The following is a 25,260-nucleotide window of genomic DNA, read 5'->3' on the forward strand; positions in this document are numbered from 1 at the left end:
GCAAGCTACAGTGCTGGACACCCTATGCCAAACAACTACCAAGACAGGAACACAAACACATCCATTAGCAGAGAGGCTACCTAAAATCATAATAAGGCCACAGACACCCCAAAACACACTACCAGATGTGGACCTGCCCACCAGAAGACAAGATACAGCCTCATCCACCATAACACAGGCACTATTCCCCTCAACCAGGAAGCCTACACAACCCACTGAACAAAACTTAGCCACTGGGGATACACCAAAAACAATGGGAACTACGAACCTGCAGTGTGGGAAAAGGAGACCGCAAAACACAGTAAGTTAAACAAAATGAGAAGATAGAGAAACACACAGAAGATGAAGGAGCAAGGGAAAAACTCATCAGACCTAACAAATGAAGAGGAAATGGCCAGTCTACCTGAAAAAGAGTTCAGGATAATGATAGTAAAGATGATCCAAAATCTTGGAAATAGAATGGAGAAAATACAAGAAACGTTTAACCAAGACCTAGAAGAACTAAAGAGGAAACAAACTGTGATGAAAAACACAATAAATGAAATTAAAATTAATCTAGAAGTAATCAAGAGCAGAATAACTGAGGCAGAAGAACGGATAAGTGACGTGGAATATAAAATAGTGGAAATAACTAGTGCAGAGCAGAATAAAGAAAAAAGAATGAAAAAAACTGAGGACAGTTTCAGAGACCTCTGGGACAACATTAAACACACCAACATTCAAATTATAGGGGTCCCAGAAGAAGAGAAAAAGAAAGGGACTGAGAAAATATTTTAAGAGATTATTGCTGAAAAATTCCCTAATATGGAAAAGGAAATGGTTAATCAAGTCCAGAAAGCGCAGAGAGTCCCATACAAGATAAGTCCAAGGAGAAACACGCCAAGACACATATTAATCAAACTATCAAAATTAAATACAAAGAAAACATATTAAAAGCAGCAAGGGAAAAACATCAAAAGACACACAAGGAAATCCCCATAAGGTTAACAGCTGATCTTACAACAGAAAATCTGCAAAACAGAAGGGAGAGGCAGGACATATTTAAAGTGATGAAGGAGAAAAACCTACAACCAAGATTACTCTACCCAGCAAGAACCTCATTCAGATTTGACAGAGAAATTAGAACATTTACAGACAAGCAAAAGCTAAGAGAATTCAGCACCACCAAGCCAGCTTTACAACAAACGCTAAAGAAACTCCTCTAGGCAGGAAACACAAGAGAAGGAAAAGACCTACAATAACAAGCCCAAAATAATTAAGAAAATGGGAATAGGAACATACATATTGATAATTACCTTAAATGTAAATGGATTAAATGCTCCAACCAAAAGATATAGACTGGCTGAATGGATACAAAAACATGACCCATATATATGCTGTCTACAAGAGACCCACCTCAGACACAGGGACACATACAAACGGAAAATGATGGGATGGAAAAAGATATTCCATGCAAATGGAAACCAAAAGAAAGCTGGAGTAGCAATTCTCATATCAGACAAAATAGACTTTAAGATAAAGACTATTACAAGAGACAAAGAAGAACACTACATAATGCTCAAGGGATCGATCCAAGAAGAAGATATAACAATTGTAAATATGTATGCACCCAACAAAGAAGCACCTCAATACATAAGGAAAATGCTAACAGCCATAAAAGGGGAAACCGACAGTAACACAATCCTAGTAGGGGATTCTAACACCCAACTTTCACCAATGAACAGATCATCCAAAATGAAAATAAATAAAGAAACACAAGCTTTAAATAATACATTAAACAAGATGGTTTTAACTGATATTTATAGGACATTCCATCCAAAAACAACAGAATACACTTTCTTCTCAAGTGCTCATGGAAGATTCTCCAGGATAGATCATATCTTGGGTCAAAAATCAAGCCTTGTAAATTTAAGAAAATTGCAATCATATCAAGTATCTTTTCTGACCACAACGCTATGAGACTAGATATCAATTACAGGAAAGATCTGTAAAAAATACAAACACATGGAAGCTAAACAATACACTAGTTGATAACCAAGAGATCACTGAAGAAATCAAAGAGGAAATCAAAAAATACCTAGAAACAAATAATGAAAACACGATGACCCAAATCCTATGGGATGCAGGAAAAGCAGTTCTAACAGAGAAGTTTACAGCAATACAATCCTACCTTAAGAAACAAGAAACATCTCAAATGAACAACCTAACCTTACACCAAAAGCAATTAGATAAAGAAGAACAAAAGAACCCCAAAGTTAGCAGAAGGAAAGATATCATAAAGATCAGATCAGAAATAAAAGAAATGAAGGAAATGATAGCAAAGATCAATGAAACTAAAAGCTGGTTCTTTGAGAAGATAAACAAAATTGATAGCCAGACTCATCAAGAAAAAAGGGAGATGACTCAAATCAATATAATTAGAAATGAAAAAGGAGAAGTAACAACTGACACTGCAGAAATACAAAGGATCATGAGAGATTACTACAAGCAACGCTATGCCAATAAATGGACAACCAGGAAGAAATGGACAAATTCTTAGAAAAGCACAACCTTCTGAGACTGAACCAGGAAGAAATAGAAAATATAAACAGACCAATCACAAGCACTGAAATTGAAAATGTGATGAAAATCTTCCAGCAAACAAAAGCCCAGGTCTAGATGGCTTCTCAGGCGAATTCTATCAAACATTTAGAGAAGAGCTAACACCTATCCTTCTGAAACTCTTCCAAAATATAGCAGAGGGAGAAACACTCCCAAACTCATTCTATGAGGCCACCATAACCCTGATAGCAAAACCAGACAAAGATGTCACAAGAAAAGAAAACTGGAGGCAAGTATCACTGATGAACGTTGATACAAAAATCCTCAAAATACTAGGAAACAGAATCCAGCAGAACATTAAAATGATCATACACCATGATCAAGTGTGGTTTATCCCAGGAATGCAAGGATTCTTCAATATACGCAAATCAATCAATGTGATATACCATATTAACAAATGGAATAATAAACACCATATGATCATCTCAATAGATTCAGAAAAACCTTTTGACAAAATTCAACACCCATTTATGATAAATCCCTCCACAAAGAAGGCACAGAGGAAACGTATGTCAACATAATAAAGGCCATATATGGCAAACCCGCAGCCAACTTCATTCTCAAGGGTGAAAAACTGAAAGCATTTCCTCTACAATCAGGAACAAGACAAGGTTGCCCACTCTAACCGCTATTTATCAACATAGTTTTGGATGTTTTAGCCACAGCAATCAGAGAAGAAAAGGAAATACAAGGAATCCAAATCGGAAAAGAAGAAGTAAATCTGTCACTGTTTGCAGATGACATGATACTATATGTAGAGAATCCTAAAGATGCTACCAGAAAACTACTAGAGCTAATCAATGAATCTGGTAGAGTAGCAGGATACAAAATTAATGTACATAAATCTCTTGCATTCCTATACACTAATGATGAAAACTCTGAAAGAAATATTAAGGACACACTCCCATTTACCATGCAACAAAAAGAATATAATACCTAGGAAAAAACCTACCTAAGGAGACAAAAGACCTGTTTGCAGAAAATTATAAGACACTGATGCAAGAAATTAAAAATGATACGAACAGGGCTTCCCTGTTGGCACAGTGGTTGAGAGTCCGCCTGCCAATGCAGGGGACACTGGTTTGTGCCCCGGTCCGGGAAGATCCCACATGTCGCGGAGCAGCTGGGCCCATGAGCCATGGCCGCTGAGCCTGTGTGTCCGGAGCTTGTGCTCCGCAATGGGAGAGGTCACAACAGTGAGAGGCCCGTGTATCGCAAAAAAAAAAAAAAAAAGATACGAACAGATGGAGATTATACCATGTTCTTGCATTAGAAGAATCAACATTGTAAACATGGCTATATTAACCAAAGCAATCTACAGATTCAATGCAATCCCTATCAAACTACCACTGGCATTTTTTGCAGAACCAGAACAAAAAATTTCACAATTTGTTTGGAAACACAAAAGACCCTGAATAGCCAAAGCAATCTTGAGAAAGAAAAACGGAGCTGGAGGAATCAGGCTCCCTTACTTCCGACTGTACTACAAAGCTACAGTAATCAAGACAGTATGGTACTGGAACAAAAACAGCAATATAGATCATTGGAACAGAATAGAAAGCCCAGAGGTAAACCAATGCCATATGGTTACCTTATCTTTGATAAAGTAGGCAAGAATATGCAATGGAGAAAAGACTCTCCTCAATAAGTGGTGCTGGGAAAACTGGAGAGTTACGTGTAAAAGAATGAAATCACAACACTCCCTAACACCATACAAGAAATAAACTCAAAATTGTTTAAAGACCTAAATGGAAGGCCAGACACCATAAAACTCTTAGAGGAAAACATAGGAAGAACACTCTTAGACATAAGTGACAGCAAGATCCTTTCTGACCCACCACCTTGAGAAATGGAAATAAAAACAAAAATAAACAAATGGGACCTAATGAAACTTAAAAGCTTTTGCAGAGCAAAAGAAACCATAAACAATATGAAAAGAGAATCCTCAGAATGGGAGAAAATATTTGCAAATGAAGCAACTGAAAATGGATTAATCTCCAAAGTATAAAAACAGCTCATGCAGCTCAATATCCAAAAAACAAACCACCCAATCCAAAAATGGGCAGAAGCCCTAAATATACATTTCTCCAAAGAAGATATACAGCTGGCCAACAAACATATAAAAGGATGATCAACATCACTAATCATTAGAGAAATGAAAATCAAAACTACAATGAGATATCATCTCACACTGTTCAAAATGGCCATCATCAAAAAATCTACAAACAATAATTTCTGGAGAGGGTGTGGAGAAAAGGGAACCCTCTTGCACTGTTGGTGGGAATGTATATTGATACAGCCACTATAGAGAACAGTATGGAGGTTCCTTAAAATACTAAAAATAGAGCTACCATATGACTCAGCAATCCCACTCTTTGGCATATACCCTGAGAAAATCATAATTAAAAAAGAGTCATATACCACAATGTTCATGGCAGCTGTATTTAGAATACATAGGAAATGGAAGGAACCTAAATGTCCATCAACAGATGAATGGATAAAGAAGATGTGGCACATATATACAATGGAATATTACTCAGCCATAAAAGAAAATGAAATTGAGTCATTTTTAGTGAGTTGGATGGACCTAGATACTGCCATAAAGAGTGAGTTAATTCAGAAAGAGAAAAACAAATACTGTATGCTAAAACATATATATAGAATCAAAAAAATGGATCTGAAGAACCTAGGGGCAAGACAGGAATAAAGACACAGATGTAGAGAATGGACTTGAGGACATGGGGAGGGGGAAGGTAAACTGGGTTGAAGTGAGAGAGTAGCACTGACATATATACCTTACCAAATGTAAAATAGATAGCTAGTGGGAAGCAGCTGCATAGCACAGGGAGATCAGCTCGGTACTTTGTGACCACCTAGAGGGGTGGGATGCGGAGGTTGGGAGGGAGATGCAGGCGCGGGGGGATATGGGGATATATGTATATGTATAGCTGATTCACTTTGTTATACAGCAGAAACTAACACAACATTGGAAAACAATTATACTCCAATAAAGATGTTAAAAAAAAGAAATACATAGGATCATAAGAGACTACTAGGAACAGTATATGCCAAACAATTAGATAACATATAAGAAACAAATAAATTTCCCCAAATATACAACCTACCAAGATTGACTCAGGAGGAAACAGATAATGTAATCAGACCAATAATTATTAAGGAGACTGAATCAGTAATCAAAAGCTGCCCAGCATAGAAAACCCCAGGACCAGATGGTTTCATTGGTTAATTCTACCAAATGTTAAAAGAAAAATTAATACCAATCCTTCTCAGACTCTTCCAAAAAATTGAAGAGGAAGGAACACTTTTAAATTCATTTTACAAGGCCAGCATTACCCTGATACCAAAGCTAGATTAGGAGTCTACATGTAAATAAAACTATAGACCAATATCCCTGATGAATACAGACACAACAATTCTAAACAAAGTATTAGCAAACTGATGTCAACAATACATTAAAAGGATTATACATCATAAGCAAGTGGGATTTATCCCTGTAATGCAAGGATGGTTCAATATGCAAAGCAATAAAGGTGATACACCATATTAGCAGAAAAGAAAAAAATATATGATTATCCCTGAAGATGCAGAAAAAGCATTTTTCAATATACAATATGTGTGCAAAACTAAAACCCTCAATGAATTGGGTATAGAAGGAACATACTTCAATACAATAAAGGCCATATGACAAACCCACAGCTAACATTATACTCAACAGTGAAAATTTGAAAGCTTTTCCTCTAAGATCAGGAAAAAGCCAAGGATTCCCACTCAGACCACTCTTATTCAACATAGTACTGTCAGTCCTCACTAGAGAGCAATTTAGCAAGACAAAAATAAATAAATAAATAGAAAAATAAATAAATAATAAACATCCAAATTGGAAAGGAAAAAGGAAAATTGTCATTATCTGCAGATGATATGATCTGATACTAAGAAAAAGTCTAATGAGTCAACCATAAAAATATTGGAACTAATCAACAAACTCAGTAAAGTTGCAGGATATAAAATCAACATACAGAAATCAGTTTTTTTTCTTTAACAACAAAACATCTGGAAAAAACATAACTAAGCCATTCACAACATCATCAAAAACAATAAAATACAGTTGACCCTTGAACAAAGTGGGGGTTGGGGAGCTGATGCTCTGTGCAGCCAAAAATCTGCATATAACTTATATGCCCTCCATGTATGTGGTTTCCCTGTACCCCCCATTACACATCCACAGATTCAACCAATTGTGGATTATGTAATACTGTAGTATTTACTATTGAAAAAAAATCCATGTATAAGTGGACCAGCACAATTCAAACACATGTTGTTCAAGGGTCAACTGTCTTTAGAAGATATCTGCACAATGAAAATTACAAGTCCTTGATGAAAACAATTGAAAAGACACAACCAAATGGAAAGACATCCTGTGTTCATGGATCCGAAGAATTAATATCATTAAAATGCCCAACTATCCAAAGCTTTCTGTAGATTAAATGGAATCCTTATCAAAATTCCAATGGCATTTTTTAACCAGAAAGAAAATATAAACAATCGTAAAATTTGCATGGAACCACAAGACTCCAAATAGCCAAAGCAATCATAAGAAAAAAGAACAAAGTTGGAATCATCACACTTCCTGATTTCAAACTATACTACAAAGTTATAATAATCAAAACAGTATGGGACTGACTGGCATAAAATAGACACACAGAGCAACTGAATACAATTGAGAGCCCAGAAATAAACCCCACATATATGTTCAACCAATATTTGACAAGGGTGCCAAGAACACTCAATGACGAAAGGATGGTCTCTTCAACAAATGGTATTAGGAACACTGGATAATCAGATGCAGAAAAATTAAACTGGATCCCTATCTTACACCACTCACAAAAATTAACTCGAAATGGGATAAAAATTTAAACATAAGACCTGATACCATAAAACTCTTAGAAGAAAACATAGGAAAGAAACTCCTTAACATTGGACTGGGCAATGTTTTTTGGTATTACACCAAAAGCACAAGCAACAAAAGCAGAAATCAACAAATAGAACTACATCAAATATAAAAGCTACACAACAAAAGTAACAATCAAAAAAATGAAAAGGCAACCTATGGAGTGGGAGAAAATATTTACAAAGCATATACCAAATAAGGAGTTAACATCTAAAGTATATAAATAATTCATACAACTCAGTGTAGAAAAATACAATACAAAATGAGCAAAGGAACTAAATGGACATTTTTCCAAAGAAGACATACAAATGGCTAACAGGTACAAGAAAAGATGTTCAACATCACTAGTCATCAGGGAAATGCAAATCCAAACCATGAGATATCACCTCACACCTAATAGAATGGTTACCATCAAGAAGATAAGAGATGTGTTGGTGAGGATATGGTAAAAAGGGCACCTTTGTACACTGTTGGTAGGAACATAATTTATTTCAGCTACTATGGAAAGTAATATGGAGATTTCTCAAAAAATTAAAAATCGCACTACCATTTCAAGTCCACTAATGAGTATATATCCAAAGGAAATGAAAACAAGATGTTAAAGAAATATATGCACTCCTATGTTTACTACAGCATTATTCACAATAGACAAGATATGGAGACAACCTAAGTATCTGTTAACAGGTTACTGGATATAGAAGCTATAAATATAAATATATATCAATACATACACACATATACTCACACACACACACACACACATACATTGAAACATTATTCAGCCATGAGAAAGGAGGAAATCCTGCCACTTGCAGCAACATGAATGGACATTGAGGACATTATGCTAAGTGAGATAAGTCAGACAGAGAAAGACAAATACTGTATGATATCACCTACATGTAGAATCTAAAGAAGCCACCTCATAGAAACAGAGTAGAATCATGGTTCCCAGAGGCTAGCAGTAGGCAAGTTGGGGAAACATTTATTAAGGGTACAAACTGGGAACAAGTGAATAAATAAGTCCTAGAGTGCCAATATATAGCATAGTGATTATAATCAACAATATTATATTATAAACTTCAAGGTTTCTAAGAGACTAGATCTTAATTGTTCCCACCACACACACACACAAAAATGGTAATTATGTGACATGATATAGGTGTTAGCTAACGCTATGGTAATAATCATATTGAACATATAAATCTATCAAATCAACATGTTGTACAACTGAAACTTACACAGTGTTATATGCCAATTATATTTCAATTAAAAAACAAACTTAAGATGGTTTTAAGAGTGAAAAAAGGGAAATAAGAAAGTATCTTAAGACAAATGAAGATGAAAACACAACATAGTAAAACGTGAGATTCAGTAAAAGCAGTACTAAGAGAGAATTTTATACCAGTATTCACCGACACTAAAAAAGAAGAAAGATTTCAAATAATCGGCATAACTTTACATCTCATGGAACCATAAAAAGAGCAAACTATGCCCAAAGTTAGAAGAAGGAAGTAAATAATAAATATCAAAGCAGAAATAAATGAAACAGAGAATAGAAAAAAATTAAGAGTTGGTTCTTTTGAAATGAAAACAAAATTTTAAAACCTTCAGCTAGAGTAACTAAGGAAAATAGAAAGAAGAATCAAATAAATAAAAAAAGAAATTCAAGAGGTGACATTACAACCAAAACTGATATCACATAAATTAAAAGTATTACAAGAGATCACAGCGGACTATTATAAATAATAACATGCCAACAAACTGGATAACCTGGAAGAAATGGATAAATTGCTAAAAACATACAACCTACCAAGACTAAATCAGGAATATATTGATAATCTGAACAGACCTATAACTAGCAAGGAGAGTAAATGAGTAATCAAAAATGTTCCAACAATGAAAAGCTTAGGACCAGATGGTTTCATGGATGAACTCTACCAAACATTAAAGAAGAACACCAGTTCTTTTCTCTTTCAAAAAATCAAAATGGAGGAAACACTTGCAAACACAATTTATGAGGCCAGCATTACCATGATACCACAGGCGTAAAAAGATACTAGAAGATACTAGATAGATACTAGATACTAGATACCACAGGCGTAAAAAGATACTAGAAGAAAGAAAACCAATATCCCTGATGAATACAGATGCAAAAATCCTAAACAAAGTATTAGCAAACTGAATTCAATAGAACATTAAAAGGATCATACACCATAAACAAGTGGAATTTATCCCTGGGATTCAAGGATAGTTCAACAGAGGAAAATCAATGTGATATATCACATTAACAGAACAAAGGAAAAAATATGATTATCTCATAGATGCAGAAAAAGCATTTGACAAATTTCAACACTCTTTTATTATAAAAATACTCAACAAATTAGGAATGGAAGGAAATTACCTCAACATAATAAAGGTTGTATATAAAAATCCCACAGTAACATCACACTCAAGAGTAAAAAAACTGAAAGCTTTTTTTCTAAGTTTAGGAACAAGGCAAGGATGCCCGCGTTCACCACGTAAATTCAACATAGTATTGAAGACTACTGCTAGCTAGATCAATTAGGCAAGTAAAAGAAATTTAAAAGCCATCAAAATCAGTTCAGGACACAAAATCAACATTAAAAAATCAGCTGTATTTCCATACACTAACAATGAACAATCTGATAGAAAATTAAGAACATAATTGCAATTACAACAGCATCAAAAAGAATAAAATAATTAGGAAAAATTTAATCAAGGAGCATAAGACTTGTACACTGAAAACAAAAAACATTGCTGGCAGAAATTAAAGATTACATAAATAATTGGAAAGACATCTCATGTTCATGGATTGGAAGGCTTAATATAGTTTAAATGTCCACACTACCCAAAGCAATCTACAGATTGAATACAATCCCTATCAAAATCCCAGGGCATTTTTACGGCAAACAGAACAAAATTGAAGGCCTCATATTTCCTGTATTCAAAACATATTACAAAGCTACACTAATTAAAACAGTATAGCATAAAGACAAACATATAGACCTATGTAAGAGTACAAAGAGCCCAGGAACAAACTCACCTATATACAGTCAACCGTCTTTAACAGGGTAGTCAGAACACACAATGGGGAAAGGACAGTCTCTTCAGTAAATGATATTGGAAAACTTAGTGTCCACATTCAAAAGAATGAAACTGGACACTTATCACATATCATACACAAAAATCAACTCAAAATGGATTAAAGACTTAAATGTAAGACCTGAAACCATAAAACTCCTAAAAGGAAACATAGAGGAAAAGCTTCATAATATTGATCTTATAAATGATTTCTTGGATATGACACCAAAAGTACAGGGCAACAAAAGCAAAAATAGACAAATGGGAGTATGTCAAACTAAAAAGCAGATTCACAGAAAAACAGATGATCAACAGAGTGAAAAATCAACATATGGAATGGGAGAAAATATTTGCAAGACATATTTCTGATAAGGGGTTAATTTCCAAAATACATAAAAAACTCCTACAACTCAATAGTAATCAATCCATCAATTAATCTTAATTAAAAAACAAAGAAATGACCTGAATAAACATTTTTCCCAAAGAAGACATACAAGTGGCCAAGATGTATATGAAAAGATGGTCAAGCATTGCTAATTATCAAGGAAATGCAAACCAAAACCACATGAAGATATTACCTCACACCTGTTTGGATGGCCATTATAATAAAAGAAAAAAAAAGGAAAATAACAATTGTTGGAGAGAATGTTTAGAACCCTTGTACCATGTTGATGGGAATGTAAAACAGTGCAGTTACTAAGGAAAACAGCATGGAGGTTCCCTAAAACTTTTTTTGAATACTACCATATGATCTAACAATCCCACTTCCGGGTATTTGTCCAAAAGTAGTGAAAATGGGATCACTAAGAGATATTTGCACTCCCATGTTCACTGCTGCATTATTTACAATATTCAAGAGGTGGCAACAACCTAAATGTCCATTGATGAATACACAGATAAAGAAAATATGGTAAATACATACAATGGAATATTATTTGGCCTTAAAAAATAAGGAAACCCTGTTATGTGCTACAACATTGACAAATCTTAAGGACATTATGCTAAATGAAATAAACCAATCACAGAAAGACAAATAGTGCATGTTTCTACCTATATAGGGTATCTAAAGTAGTCCAAAGTAGTCAGACTCACAGAAACAAAAAGTAGAATGGTGGTTGCCAACAGCTCCCACCATGGTGGGGAAAATAGGGAGTTACTGTTAAATGAGTACAGAGGAAAATAGGGAGTTACTGTTAAATGAGTACAGAGTTTCAGTCATACAAGATGAGAAAGTTCTAGAGATAGCCTGTATAATACTGAACTCTTAAAATTTTGTTGGGAGGGTAGATCTCATGTTATGTGTATCTTACCACAATTTTTAAAAATTGAAGAAGTAGTCCTAACATATCAATAATTATTTTAACATATAAAAAACTTAAATTCACCAATTAAAATACAGAGATTGGCAAAGTGGATTAAAAAAAAAAAACATGGTTCAGTATATGCTGTCTGCAAGAAATTCACTTCAAACAAAGATGTGTGTAGGTTGAAAGTAAATGGATGGGAAAAAAAGGTATACTATTGAAGCATGACTATTTAAGAAAGCACTTTTGCATAAAGTAGACATCAGAGCAAGGAAAATTAGTAGGAATAAAAAGGAACATTATACCACATTCATGAAATAACATAATTATAGAGATAGAGAAAAGATTAGAGGTCAGGGTTAGGGAAAAGGGCAAAGCAGGTGAGTGTGGCTTTATAAAGGGTTAGAATGAGAGAGCCTTGTGATGCTACAGTTAAGTATTTTGATGTGGCAGTGATTACATTAAGCTGCACATACACATACACACACAAGTGCTTATATAAGTGGGGAAATATGAATAAGATCAATGTCAGTTTTCTGGGTTTTGATATTGTACTATAATTATGTACCATAGCACTGGGGGAGGCTGGGTGAAGGGTACACAGGGTCTCCTTTTACATTTATTGCAACTTCCTATGCATCTAAAATTATTTCAAAAATGTGTATATGTACACGTGTGTACACACGCACACACATACACACATTACACTGGTCTCCTTGCTGTTTCTTGAACATGTCAAACAAGCTCCCACATCAGGGCCTTTGCAATTCTGTTCTCTCTGCCTGAAATGCTCTTCTTCTTGATATTCACATGTCCTGCTTCATTCATGTCTCGCACCTTCCCTGACCAGTGTTATTTAAAACAGTATCATTTAGTATTCTTTATCTCCTTATTTATCTTGGTTTATCAACCTCACAGTCCTTATTACTCTGATGTTATATATTATATATTATTTGTTTTCACTGCCTGCATCATCCTCTAGAATGCAAACTCCACTGAGTGTAGGAACTTTGTTCTGTCCATCACTATTTCCCCCGTGCCTAAAACAGAGCTGAGTACATAGCAGATATTCAATAAATAAACATTAAGTGAATGAATAGATCAAAAGGGGAAAAACAGATTCAGTTTATAATCTAGATTTCCCCATAGACAAAATATCATATTTATATGACTGTTTCTTTAAGCCTAATAACATTAAACCATATAGTCCAATTATTTACTCTTCCAAACCACCCTCTGTTCTTATGCTTCTTTTAAAAAGTTACTTTTGAAAAAAAAAAGGGTGTAACCCATGGACTTCTGGTGTTTTCTGCTTCATTGTAAGGACATGGGAGAATTATTTTGATTTTCCTCTATATTTACTTTGCTTAGACAAAAATATTAAATCAAATATTACTTTATATTTTATGAGTTTTTCTAAGTGTATTAAAATTTTATTGGATACTCTGGTTACCTGGCTGGTAACATTTAGGAACAACTAGAAACCAGAAACCTAGGATTCAGTCATAGCTTCTCATATGACCTTCAATAATTTTTAAAAATCATCCCTGGGCCTCAGTTTTCTTCTCCTTAATATGAAGAGACTAGGTAATATATCTAATGTTCCTTTTAATTCTATGAATGAAGATAAGCATATGGCAAATGTTCTCTATTTCTGATTATACTCCATGGTAGATTCCATTTGAGATTCTGTTTAGCCCACAACCTCCCTTTCTATAGGAACTTTATGTCCCTTCATAGGGTTGGGGCCAAATAGCCATGTGTATACCACATGATCTTGCCCCTCCAGCTGTAGATAATCAAATCCTGGGTTGACATCTGGTCCAAACTGGGTCAATCAAAAATGGGAATTGGGATTCAGAAATGCTAATGAGTCTCTGCTGATTGCCTGCATTTAGAACATGTAAATTTGGGAGCTCTAGGGTAAGCCCTGTTTGGCTAGGTGCTGAGGGAGTGAGAAGAATAAAGCATACAAGCTGAAAGAAGCAGAGATAAACAGGAGACCCTTAGGTTCCAGGGATGGGGAGGGAGGAGAGAAAGAGGGTGGAAAGCTCCCATAGCCATTGACAGCTTTTCATTCCTAGTTATACTCCCTCATGTGCCTAGTTTGATGTACATCTTTGTTATTTGCAACCAACAATCCTTAATCAAGATGGACACAATTGGGTCAGTGATCAACAAACAAAATTATGCACAACTTAAAGCTCTAGACATGTTACGCAAAGTATCCTTGCCCCAGTTTCATTACATACTTAATCCTTAGTTAATTAGAAAATTCATTAACCAAGATATTTTATTCAATAGCCTTTAGTTAACTGAAGTCTCTGGGACTACCTGGATTAAAAACATTCATAATCCAACGGAAATACAACAATTACCTTCCAAAATCAAATGGTTTTAAAATTTGTTCTAAGCTTCTGCCCCCTTCTGTTAGTGCAGACTACTAATAATTAAACAGATTTCACTAGTTTCTATTGTGCATTGGATGTTTGGCTATGAAAAAAGTGTTACATGAATGCTCAGTCTCTATTCGTCTCATCCATAATGGTAAAGGGAACAGGAGATGGAGAGAGTTCTAATTAGTTATAAAATTCCAGAGAGCTAATTTTTTATTCTAGTTGATCCAATGACCTCTGTGTTATTGCCTCCTTTGCTCTTACTCCTAAAATCTAAGATCTATAAGTGAAGAGCAATGAGTTACATAATAGAGACAAATTATCATTATTGTAAAAGGCATTGAAGCAGAAAACTAGCTTTTTTTCCCCTTCCCAAAGAGAATCAATAGTAAATAAGAAGCCTCTAGCAACCCTGTTATTGGGTATAGTTGTGCTCTGTCTTGGTTAACTTTGACATTCATTACAGCTTCTCGTTAGAAGAATTTCATTTCTTAACACAAGAAATGCTGTTTCTTAGAGCCTATTGCATCATAATATAAACAGAACAAATCTGCATCATACATCTGCATGTATGCATTGTACGATTATTAATTCAGAACTGGTGAAGGAGGTCCTGAAGTTTTACTATTTTCAGAGCTGTTGCAATGCCATTAACATATCAAGAATGCTTGGTATAATTTTTAATGAACACTTTACTTTCTTACTCTGATGAATTAATAAGAAAAATTTGTAAAATCACATAATTTACATGCAAATAATATTGCTACCGCAGTTTTTAAAACATTTGAAAGCAGTTCACCACAACTATTGCCCTAATTTTGTTTAAACTATTAACAGAGATTCAAATCCCTTTTCTTGTAAAGAGCCCAATTCAATTAATATCCTAACTCTCATATATTCAATAGAGCACTTAGAAGACATTTTAAAATACATAAAACCTAGATGTTCCTACATTCACCCATCTTAACACTTATTTTAATTAAATATCAGTACTTTAATAGCCAGTAAAAAAAGATATTTTTAGCATGACTACTATATCCAGGCTATAACAAGTTTTTGATTGGGGGATCTGAATTAAGGAAATTTTATTTTACTATAGTTTGGACCCCAATGATTCAGAATTTGTGATAATTCAGACAGGAGCTGAGATTAAATTGACCTCAGTATTATTTAAGAGGAGTTTGATAAGCAAACTAATAGTGTAAACAAGATAGTAGAGAAGATACTAAACTACTTAAAAGAAAAAGTGCTTCCAATCGCCTTTAAATACTTTATAAATATCTCATTACACATAATTCATTGATATACTAACTACAAATCATTCCCATCTGTTTATTAAAGCAAAATTCCTAAGGGTAGTACTTTGTTTAACCTAGTTCTGGTTACTACATGCACAAAGAAGCCATAAAAACTGCAGTTCATAAAAAATATTCTAAAATTCAAAACTTCAACCATTTTAGACCTATTCTTCCAAAGTTATTACAAATTAAGAAAAATCTGAAACATATGGAATCTAATACCCATTTCCTTATACCCCTACTCTTTTCCTTCTTCTATGGAATCACAAGTATCTGTACCAATATGGTAGCAATAACAATACAATCGATGATAAATTAAAACTATTGATAATAAGCAAAACAACCCAGATAATAATGATAGCCTTGAAAGTACACAGGAAAAGAAACAATATAAGAGTCTGTGTGCACATTTAGAGATTAAATTCAGCAAGACCAATTAAATGAATTACTATATGATATATGCCCAGCCCTGCAAAGGGCAAACAGCAATAAGTAATGAGACTAGCTTATGTATGACCTGTGGAATCAAACTTATTACTTGTCTCACACCTGATATGTCAACTAGTTTTCAATTTGAAAGAAAAATAAAAGTTATTCCAGGTGGATGATAAGAAATGTCACAGAATGTAAAAAGAATGCTTTGAATTCCTCAGTTGAAAGATGCTGTATAAACATAAAGTCTAGCAATAAGACAGAATGGAAAAATAGAGAAGATATTCCTTTTTATTCTAAATTTTGGAAAACCTATATTCACACACACACACACACACACACAATTTAGATGATAAAAATGTAATGAAGAACTCTGAATCATCATCTGAATGAAAGGATCCATACTTTTAATCCAGAAGTAACTAACTTCTGACTTTTTCCTTCGTAAAATAAAGAAAATTATTTTTGAAGTAAAAATCTAGTGATTCAAAAATTGCCTGCGTTAGACACAGTAAACTCAGGGCTAGTTTTAAAATAACTTGGGCTAGTCTTCTTCATGGTGCTACTTCCAGTCAAATCACCCAGTTTCAAATGCAGCTTATCTGATATGGATCTAGCTTTTGAGACTATGACAGAAAATCTTTCCTGAATATCTTTTTAAAAATATAAATGTATTTTGTAAAACTCACTTTGGGGCCACAGAAATAGCTCATAATTGACAGTGAAAACAAACCAATATCCACAGTGGTTAGGAAAAGTGGAAATGAGGTACAAAAAGTGAACATGATGAGGAGTCATATAATTCAGGACTGTGAAAGGTTATGGAGATATTATACTGTACAAAGTAGTTTAATGAAGAGTGTTAGAAAACATCCATTTTTCTCATTATTAATCATATCAAAATTCAATTTCAGGTTTTCAGTTAACATTTATTGCATTTTAAAATTGCTACGAAAAGCTTCTCTTTCAGTAACAAAGTCTCACCATCAAATCCCTGAGGTGCATTAGTCCTTAAGAAAATAGGAATCAATCTGACCACAGGGAAACTTTTGGGTACCAACAGTCCAAAGAGAGTTAATAATTCATAATATAAGATATGATACTAAAAGAATGATAACTATGTGTGAGACAGTTCCTGTATTAGTTTATATCTTATATATGAAGGTTTATGTTTTATTTTGTTTGTAGGTACCATACTTTAAGAAGGAACTCAACTCTCCACTTTTCTTCCTATACTGAATTGGCTGTGGGTATTTTTCACTTAGTTAAAAAGGTTATGTTCCAGAAAATATGCTACAAAAATAATTGTCGGGTAAAAGTCATTTTTCCCATAAGCTTCCATAATAAAATCTAGAGATGTACTCAGCTGGGAAATTTTTCAATTGACATAATAAAGATCATACTTAAGAATATGATAACACTTTTAAAACTACATATTTAAAGAAAATTATAACTTATGGATACATCATTGGTACTCAGTGCTCTACCTTCACACAGTGGTAAAAATATTGAGAGTTATCTCTTATACGGTAACAAAACTAACAATTCCTTACCCTATTTCACATGCTGCTGCCACTGAGATTTAGCAATACACCTAAGATGTGTACCTGCCTTATACCACCATAGTACTTAGAACTTGACATATAAGGTAATTCTAACTTCCTCAACAGTTTCTCTATCATTTAAATTCACCAGTTCTCTTTCCAAAGATCTTCCCTTTTGATACCAGCATAAGCAGCTAAGAACAGAAATGTGCCATAATGCTTAGCAAAGGAAACCCCAATGCCTTCTGAAAATATTTTGCTACCTGTTAACTGGTCAATTTCCAACAATGATCAGATATTCATTGACTGTGTCTGTGTGGACCATTCTGTTCTCTAATAGCTATTTAGAACTTATAAACTATTGTTATTTAACTAACAGCTGATATCCTAAGTAAAAGATGCTCAAAACAATTATATTTGTTGCAATTATTAGCTACTTTGAATTAAAGTTTATCAGTAATAACTATAATCAGAGAAGACTATTGCTGAAAGCAAAAGATACTAAATGAAAGATATAAGATGATATATAGAAGCCTCAAAAAAATTTAAGCTTGGGTATGTTATTCCTTAGAGTAAATCTGTGAATTAACTTGAAAGTTCTTTGTATTTGGAATTCAAATATGCAAGTTTCTTTGGGAGCGGGCATGACTCTTTTTTGATGTAAAAGTATATTTTACACTATTACATATTTTGCAGTATATTTCCTTGTTGTTATTTTTTTATATACAGACATCAAATTACAATGGATGACAAAAACCCAGAAGACTAGTCATGTAACTGATTCTCAATACAGCAGACAGTTGTTATAAAAGCACTATAAGTTCTGCAGAGGTTTGTAATTGCAGTTTAAACACTGATGTTAGTTGCCCATTATTAACACATGTGCTATTAATAACATTATTTTAGAACTTTGACAGACATCAATTTGCAGGACTCTAACATATCCCCCTTTGTTTTCAGAAAACAACAGAAATAGTAGTACTAATTAGCAGTACTAAAAACTAAGCTATCATGTATTTTAATGGACCAAAATTCATGTTGTTTATAGAATTTCCCTAATTTACTTTATTAAAAATTAGTCTTTGGAGCATATTAATAATCTAAAGTTGTACTAATCAGATCAGTCTTGTACAAAACACTTAGATTTTAACTGTCTTAGGAGACAGTGAAAAATGTACAGGTTATAAAAATATGTGAACCTAATACTCTATCTACATGTGCTCAGAAAACATTCTTACTTGCCCCAGGAAATAGGATTATTTTAAGTCTGACTTCTACAGTATCTACATTTGAAAAATTATTGACATTTAATAAAGGTATGTAATTTGTCATAAAATAAATTATGCCCAGTGCAATGTAGTTAATTGCCACTGACAGTCCTCTCTCCCTTTAGGTTTATCCAAGAGAGTAATTTTCACAAATATTCGAAAATCAAGTGCCTTAGCTCATGCTGTGCTGAACTCCTCCCCTTCCAACAAAGTCTATACTTCTGTCAAAAACCAAATCAAGTCTGACTTTCTCTATAATGCCTTCTCAGACAAACACTAGCCTCCAAAGATCTCCTTTTACTCTTAATTCTTTTAGTTCTTATTCTGTATTATTCTATGTTCCATTTGTTGACCATCATGTCTCATGTATGTATTTTCTTTCTCCAATGGGTAAGCAATTTAACTCCTGGAACCTGTTTCTGTCTATTCTCCACAGTACCTAGTATAGTAATGGGCACTCGGTGAAACTAGAAAATAAAAGCTTGTTGAAAGTCTATTTAAAAAATAAAAACCTAACTCATTCCAGAGTTCACTGGTCAAATGCCTCGAAAATGAACTATTAATATTATTTTATAATTTGGCTATGACAATCTAGATAGATACTCTTGAGTATGTGGCCCCTTCATAGCCATAGTCATTACAATAGAATTTTAAATTGGATCCAAATTACTGCCATTTTCTAAACTTACTGCCTGTTTCTAAAAGTATGTGAAGGTGAACAGCAAGTATCCACATGGTACATTATTATTTCAAATAATTCAGACTTGAATTCATCAAGAACTTTTCCAAAACAAAAACATTTCTAACTTTGGAATCTAGCACGGAGAAACACATTTGTTTGCCAGTTCACAAAACAAACAATACTAGCTGAGGTCCAAGATTATTTTGCAGTGATACCCAGAATTATATTGTGCTTTAAATCATACCCAAGAGAACCTCAAACAACATGAAAGCTTCCAAAGCAAAGCATTTTACCCAAAACTGTCGGAGTTGTCAGTCGACTGATTCACTAGATAAAGTTATCTAATCACAAATGGCATCTATATCCTTTTAAAAAACTTTAGCTTAAAAGCGCTTACTCAGAACTAAATTTAGCTTTTCCATTACTGCACTTCTTTCTCACTTATTTCTTCTTTTTCGAAAAAAAGAAGCCTGAAATGGCTTAAAAACCAGTAGGGAGGGAAGAGAGCCAAATAAAAGAAGGAACCCATCTTTCATTGTTTGCACACAGAAGTACCTTACAATCAAAATTACTAGTTAATCTAAATTCAGTCTGCTTTTGAAAGGGGTCAACTGTGAACTGTAATTTTTTTCAATCATTTGCTCTTAAAGAAACAACTTCACTCCTCAAAGATAATATTGCTAATTAAAAAAAAAGTGCCTACAACTTTAGATCGTCATGTAATTACCCTGTGCAAAATACCACTTCAGGTTATTCATGCCAATGCTGTTTGGAGCAACTATTCTCAACTGCAGGCTACCCTAGGATGAACACATAGATCATAACATATCCTCGCTTTTATTAGGGACATTTTAGGTTTCCTCATCATACTTATTTTTTTTTTTTTTGTATGTCATTCTGGATAAGTTCCTAAAACCTGTTTGTCCTGTTATCAGTCAGCCACTCTTCTCCTACTTCTCTTCAAGTTTGATGCCACTCTGCTAAGTCACGTGGAGTGTGTGTTTGCTAGTTTGTTTTATTAGTATTATTTAATATAAGTACTGTCTTCCTAACTTGTACACTTCTTCAGGAGTCAGAAACCAGGCACATGGCTTTCAGAAGCTCTCAGCACATAAGTAACAAGAAAACTGAAAAGTAAGGGGCCATGCCAGCTGCCTGTTCAAGCCTTGAGGCATGGAGCCACAGCAGCCTGAGAATTGGCTCTAGAGAAGCCTGCGGTTAGGCTGAGCCTCCCGAGAGCGAGAGCGAGGGAAAAAAAGGGGCGAGCACTGCACTGGAAACGTCTGTCCCCGAATTAGGGACCAGGCTACATGATTGTACGTAGAATTATCAGCATCCATGGCATCTAAGAAGCAAAGCCAGGCCTTAAGCACCGACCCCTCGTTCCTGGACGCCCGGGTTTAGACCAGAAAGTGATGCTTTTTAGAAGGAAAACTACCTCGAAGGGAATAGGGAACCGCGAGCAGATATGTAGGAGTGGCATCTCTGCAGGAGAAAGCAGCGCTTCAGTCGCCTCCCGGGGCCCCGGAGGCCGGAAAGGCTCCCCAGCACCGGGCGAGTGCGGTGCCACTACTCACCCCTACTCTCCTACGGTCCCCGTCGTCGCCCAGCTCGACACAGCCCCTGCAGGGGGAGCCCCTCCCCCGCCCGCCGCCAGGGGTGGGCTCAGCGGGCTAGAGGAAGCGGCGGAGCAGGTGTCCGTGAGCCGGGACTAGAGACGCGCCCCACGAGGAGCTGGGTGCAAGGGAGGTAGTCTGGCGCCTTGCGCTCCCTGGCGCCGCCAACTTCACCACCATCGACGTGGAGGGGCGAGGGGAGGCAATGGGGGGGAGGCCCTCGCCCAGCGGCTCGGATCCTCCCGGGGTACTAGGCCCGAGTTCGGGTGGGACCGCCGCCCCCGGCCCCCTCAGGGACGCGATCCCCAGGCCTAATTCCCGTCCCTCAGCCACCGTGGCCACAGAGCAGCGGCGGCTCCCTCTCGGGGCCGCGGTCGCAGCGGCATCCTCGTGCTCCTCCTTCCCTGGCGCCGCTGCCTACACACACAGCCTCGGCGCCCCGACCGCTGTCGCCTAGCAACCGCGCGCATGCGCCCCGCCCCCGCTGGCGACCGCCGTCACTGCTGGCGCCGCTGTCGGGGCTCAGTCAGCGACCTAGAAAAGGGCGCAAAAGCCCATTTCCTAGGGCCTGGATAGAGCGACATCAAGGTAGGGGTGAGGTGGGGAGAGGGGCAGGATATTCTGCAAATCGAAAGAGGCCGGAGAATTTAGGTTATGACCGTCTCCCGGCCCCTCCGCAGGCTCACTGATGATTGAAACTAACGCTCCCGACAATCTCCTAACTTATTCTTCAGACTCGCTTCCTCCAATCCAATACTTCACAAGGGCTTCCAGAGGAATTTTCTAAATAACTTCTCTGACCATGTCACTCATCTGCATAACTCCAGTGGTTAAGGGACAGCCCCCTTAATAGGGCCTAACCGTTCTTCACTATTGCAACAGCATCCTCTCTGGTCTCCCTGCTTTTAGGCTTGTCTCCCTGAAATCCGTTCTCATATTTCTACCGGATTGATTTTTGTAAAACATAAATCTACTCTCACTTCCCTCTGGTTTAGAGAATGGGCTTTGGAGTTAGAGCCAGTTTTTAAATTCTGCCTCAAAACCGAGTAGCTATGTTTCCTTGAGCTAGGGTGCTTAACTTCTCTGAATATGTTTCCTCATGGAGTTAATTATAGCACCTATAGACTGGTTTTGAGGATTAACTAAGAGAGTACATGTAAAGCACTTAACATACATAACTTACTCTGTCACAGAGTAAGCATTCAATAAAAATTAGAGCTATTTTTCAGTAGGTCTTGTTGCCTATAATAAAATACGAACTCCCTAGCTTAGCATTCAAGGTCTTCTAAGATCTTGCCTCTATTTTTCTAGCCCTAGCTACTTTTCAATCCCCCTTGGGCACCCAGCAACAGACTAGTCCTTGCAGTTTTTGAGACACATCTAGATCTATGAAGTGCTTATATATAAAGGTTCATCTAGGGAAGAATTCTATGCAAACCCTCCAGTTAGCGAACATGTAAGTATCCAGTGGTCCTTCCCAAATTACACATGTTAATGTTAAAATATTGACACTGAGAATTGACTTGTAGGTAGTGACTCTTTACAAAAATTGTGTGGTTTTCTGGGGGCTTATTTACTTGATCTTTTTGAAATTAGACTTAGAGTTTCTGTAATGTGTAATGACAGAAATATCACCAATTTTGAACTTAATATCAATACAATGCATAAACGTATTTACAAACATCCTGTGCCCTTCTGGATGTTTATTTAATAAAAGTTTGAAACATTTTAGTAAGTGTAAAAATAGCTGTAACATGTGTAAGAAGTTTGAGAGACCCCAGAAGAATTGCTAATGAAACATTAGTGTAATCTCAAATAGAATATAAGACTAAAATGAAACTTTATGAGGACCAGACAGCCAGAAAATACTGAAGAAATAGAAGAACAGTTGGAAAGGTGACAAAGAGTGGAAATAATGGAAATAATCAACAAACTAATCAACAGGGAAGATCATAACAGGGAATATGTATTACAACTGTGAATATGGCAGTGAGCTTGGATGGAGTTCTCACACAGATCATACCTTTACTTTTGTATGATACAGACGTGCCTTTCAGGTTCAAAGGAAGACAACTGCTTAGCGTTCCGTCTTTTGCAAGGGCCGTCAACAAGTCACAGAAGCAGACTTCTAAGATAACTTGCTTCGATCTTCTAAAATCTGTATTTAGTCACATAAAATCTTTATTCTCTATTCACTTATTGAACTCATAATATTCTATAGCACACATTTATTATGCTTACAGTGAAACAGATGAATAAATAATCACCTTTAATTCTCCCATATACCTTTCTAGATACAGAACTGTTACTGCTGCACTTAAGCTCCTTCAATAGTTTTCCTGGGGTTTCAATATAAAATCTGAGCTCTCGCGCACAGCACTATATCTGTCTCTGTTATGCTGGTGAAGTAAAAACTCGACTATCAACAAAGAGAGACCTATCCACCTCAATATGGAAAGAAACAAAACATTTATTATTGAGTAAGCACAACACAGTAACCCTTAAGAGACTGCAAAGTCAGGATAAAGTTCCACACAGCTTACATAGTAAAGCAAATACAAAGTTTAATTGGGAATTGAGGCAGCTATTTGTTTAGTTAATTGACTTCCTCCAAAAGAATAATAAAACTTCTCTTATCTCCCCAAAAGACACCTTGAATCTTCCTGGAAGGCAAATGATTACACCTGCAGATGCGCTTCCACGTTAACACTGTCTTTACATTTCCAAAGGGAATATGGCTCATGACCTTGGAAACATTTCTACATTATAAAACTGGAGACTGAGACTTTCTAGTCCCTGGAGAGATTTATTTACATTCCAAAAGTTAGAGAGAGGATTCAGATCCACTATGTCCCCACAAAAGACGCTCTAAGAAGTGAAGGGGAGGAAAATAACCTCTTTGTCCTTTACTCACCTTTATTTACAATTCAAAAACAGAACTCTGTGTTGGTAAGGTAGATGGCACCTAGTAGGTTATGAGGAAGTCTTTTTTTAAATATATTTATTTATTTATTTTTGGCTGTGTTGTGTCTTCCTTGCGGTGTGCGGGCTTCTCACTGTGGTGGCTTCTCTTGTTGCAGAGCACGGGCTCTAGGCGCGCAGACTTCCATAGTTGTAGCACACGGGCTTAGTTGCTCTGCGGCATGTGGGATCTTCCCGGATCAGGACTCGAACCCATGTCCCCTGCATTGGCAGGCGGATTCTCAACCACTGCGCCACCAGGGAAGCCCGAGGAAGTCTTTCTTAAATAAATAAGAAAGCCACAGAAGAGGTAGCATTGCTCTGGATGTTGATGAATGAGTAGGAGTTTTCCAGAAGGGGATAAGAATAGTCCATGCAAAGGAAGAAGTATATTCAAAGATCCAGAAAATGTGAAAGTGCATAGTATGTTCAGTGAAAGTAGAAAAGTTTGACTTACACATACTATATGTCTGTATTTAGGGGTTGAGCAGCATAAGGCTGTAATGGAGTTGAGTATAGAGAAGTAGGTTGGAGACAGATTGTGAAATGCCTTTAATGCCATGCCAGAGAGTTTGGAAAAGGTCTATATCTGATGGCTAAAATAGGGCCATGTACTAATACTTGCTTGGGGGTCCGGCACAAATATTAGATAGTGCTCCAGCCCCAAAGAGCTTATAATCTAATGGATGCAAGAAGGCAAGATAACAATTAGCATAAATGAAATACCGTAAGTTGACAAATGTATTTTAGGGGAATAGATATATTTTAGGGAATAGATTAGGAATAATAGTCTTTGGACGAAGTTTCTGAGAAAACTCCTTGGAAACTGGATGAAGTTTCTGAGAAAGCTCCTTGGAAACTCCATCTTGAACTAAAACATAAGGGGTGTCCTTTATTGGAGTAGCACCTGTAATTCCAAATACTTGAACTCTGTGTAACCATTGCTGTAGTTCTACACCCCCCCACCTCTGTTCCCTGTTTCCATTCCAGCTTTTCTGAAGAAAATCACTCTGACCTTTTAGTGTAAATTGATGTCGTCACAGATTTAGTTTCTCATCTCAATACTTGGCACCACTTGGCAATCTTT

General features: G+C 36.0%; 1 protein-coding gene across 1 annotated transcript in view; it reads right to left on the reverse strand.

The window, feature by feature from the left end:
* The window catches only part of ZC3H12B (zinc finger CCCH-type containing 12B), a 661,885-nt gene extending 640,275 nt beyond the window's left edge, over positions 1–21,610 (reverse strand). The window contains exon 1 of the mRNA XM_067723920.1: positions 21,174–21,610. The gene's annotated coding sequence lies outside the window, so the exon portion shown is untranslated. The remainder of the gene's footprint in view (positions 1–21,173) is intronic.
* Positions 21,611–25,260: the final 3,650 nt, after the last annotated feature.

Source organism: Pseudorca crassidens, chromosome X (assembly GCF_039906515.1).
Source record: "Pseudorca crassidens isolate mPseCra1 chromosome X, mPseCra1.hap1, whole genome shotgun sequence".
Taxonomy (NCBI): Eukaryota; Metazoa; Chordata; class Mammalia; order Artiodactyla; family Delphinidae; genus Pseudorca; species Pseudorca crassidens.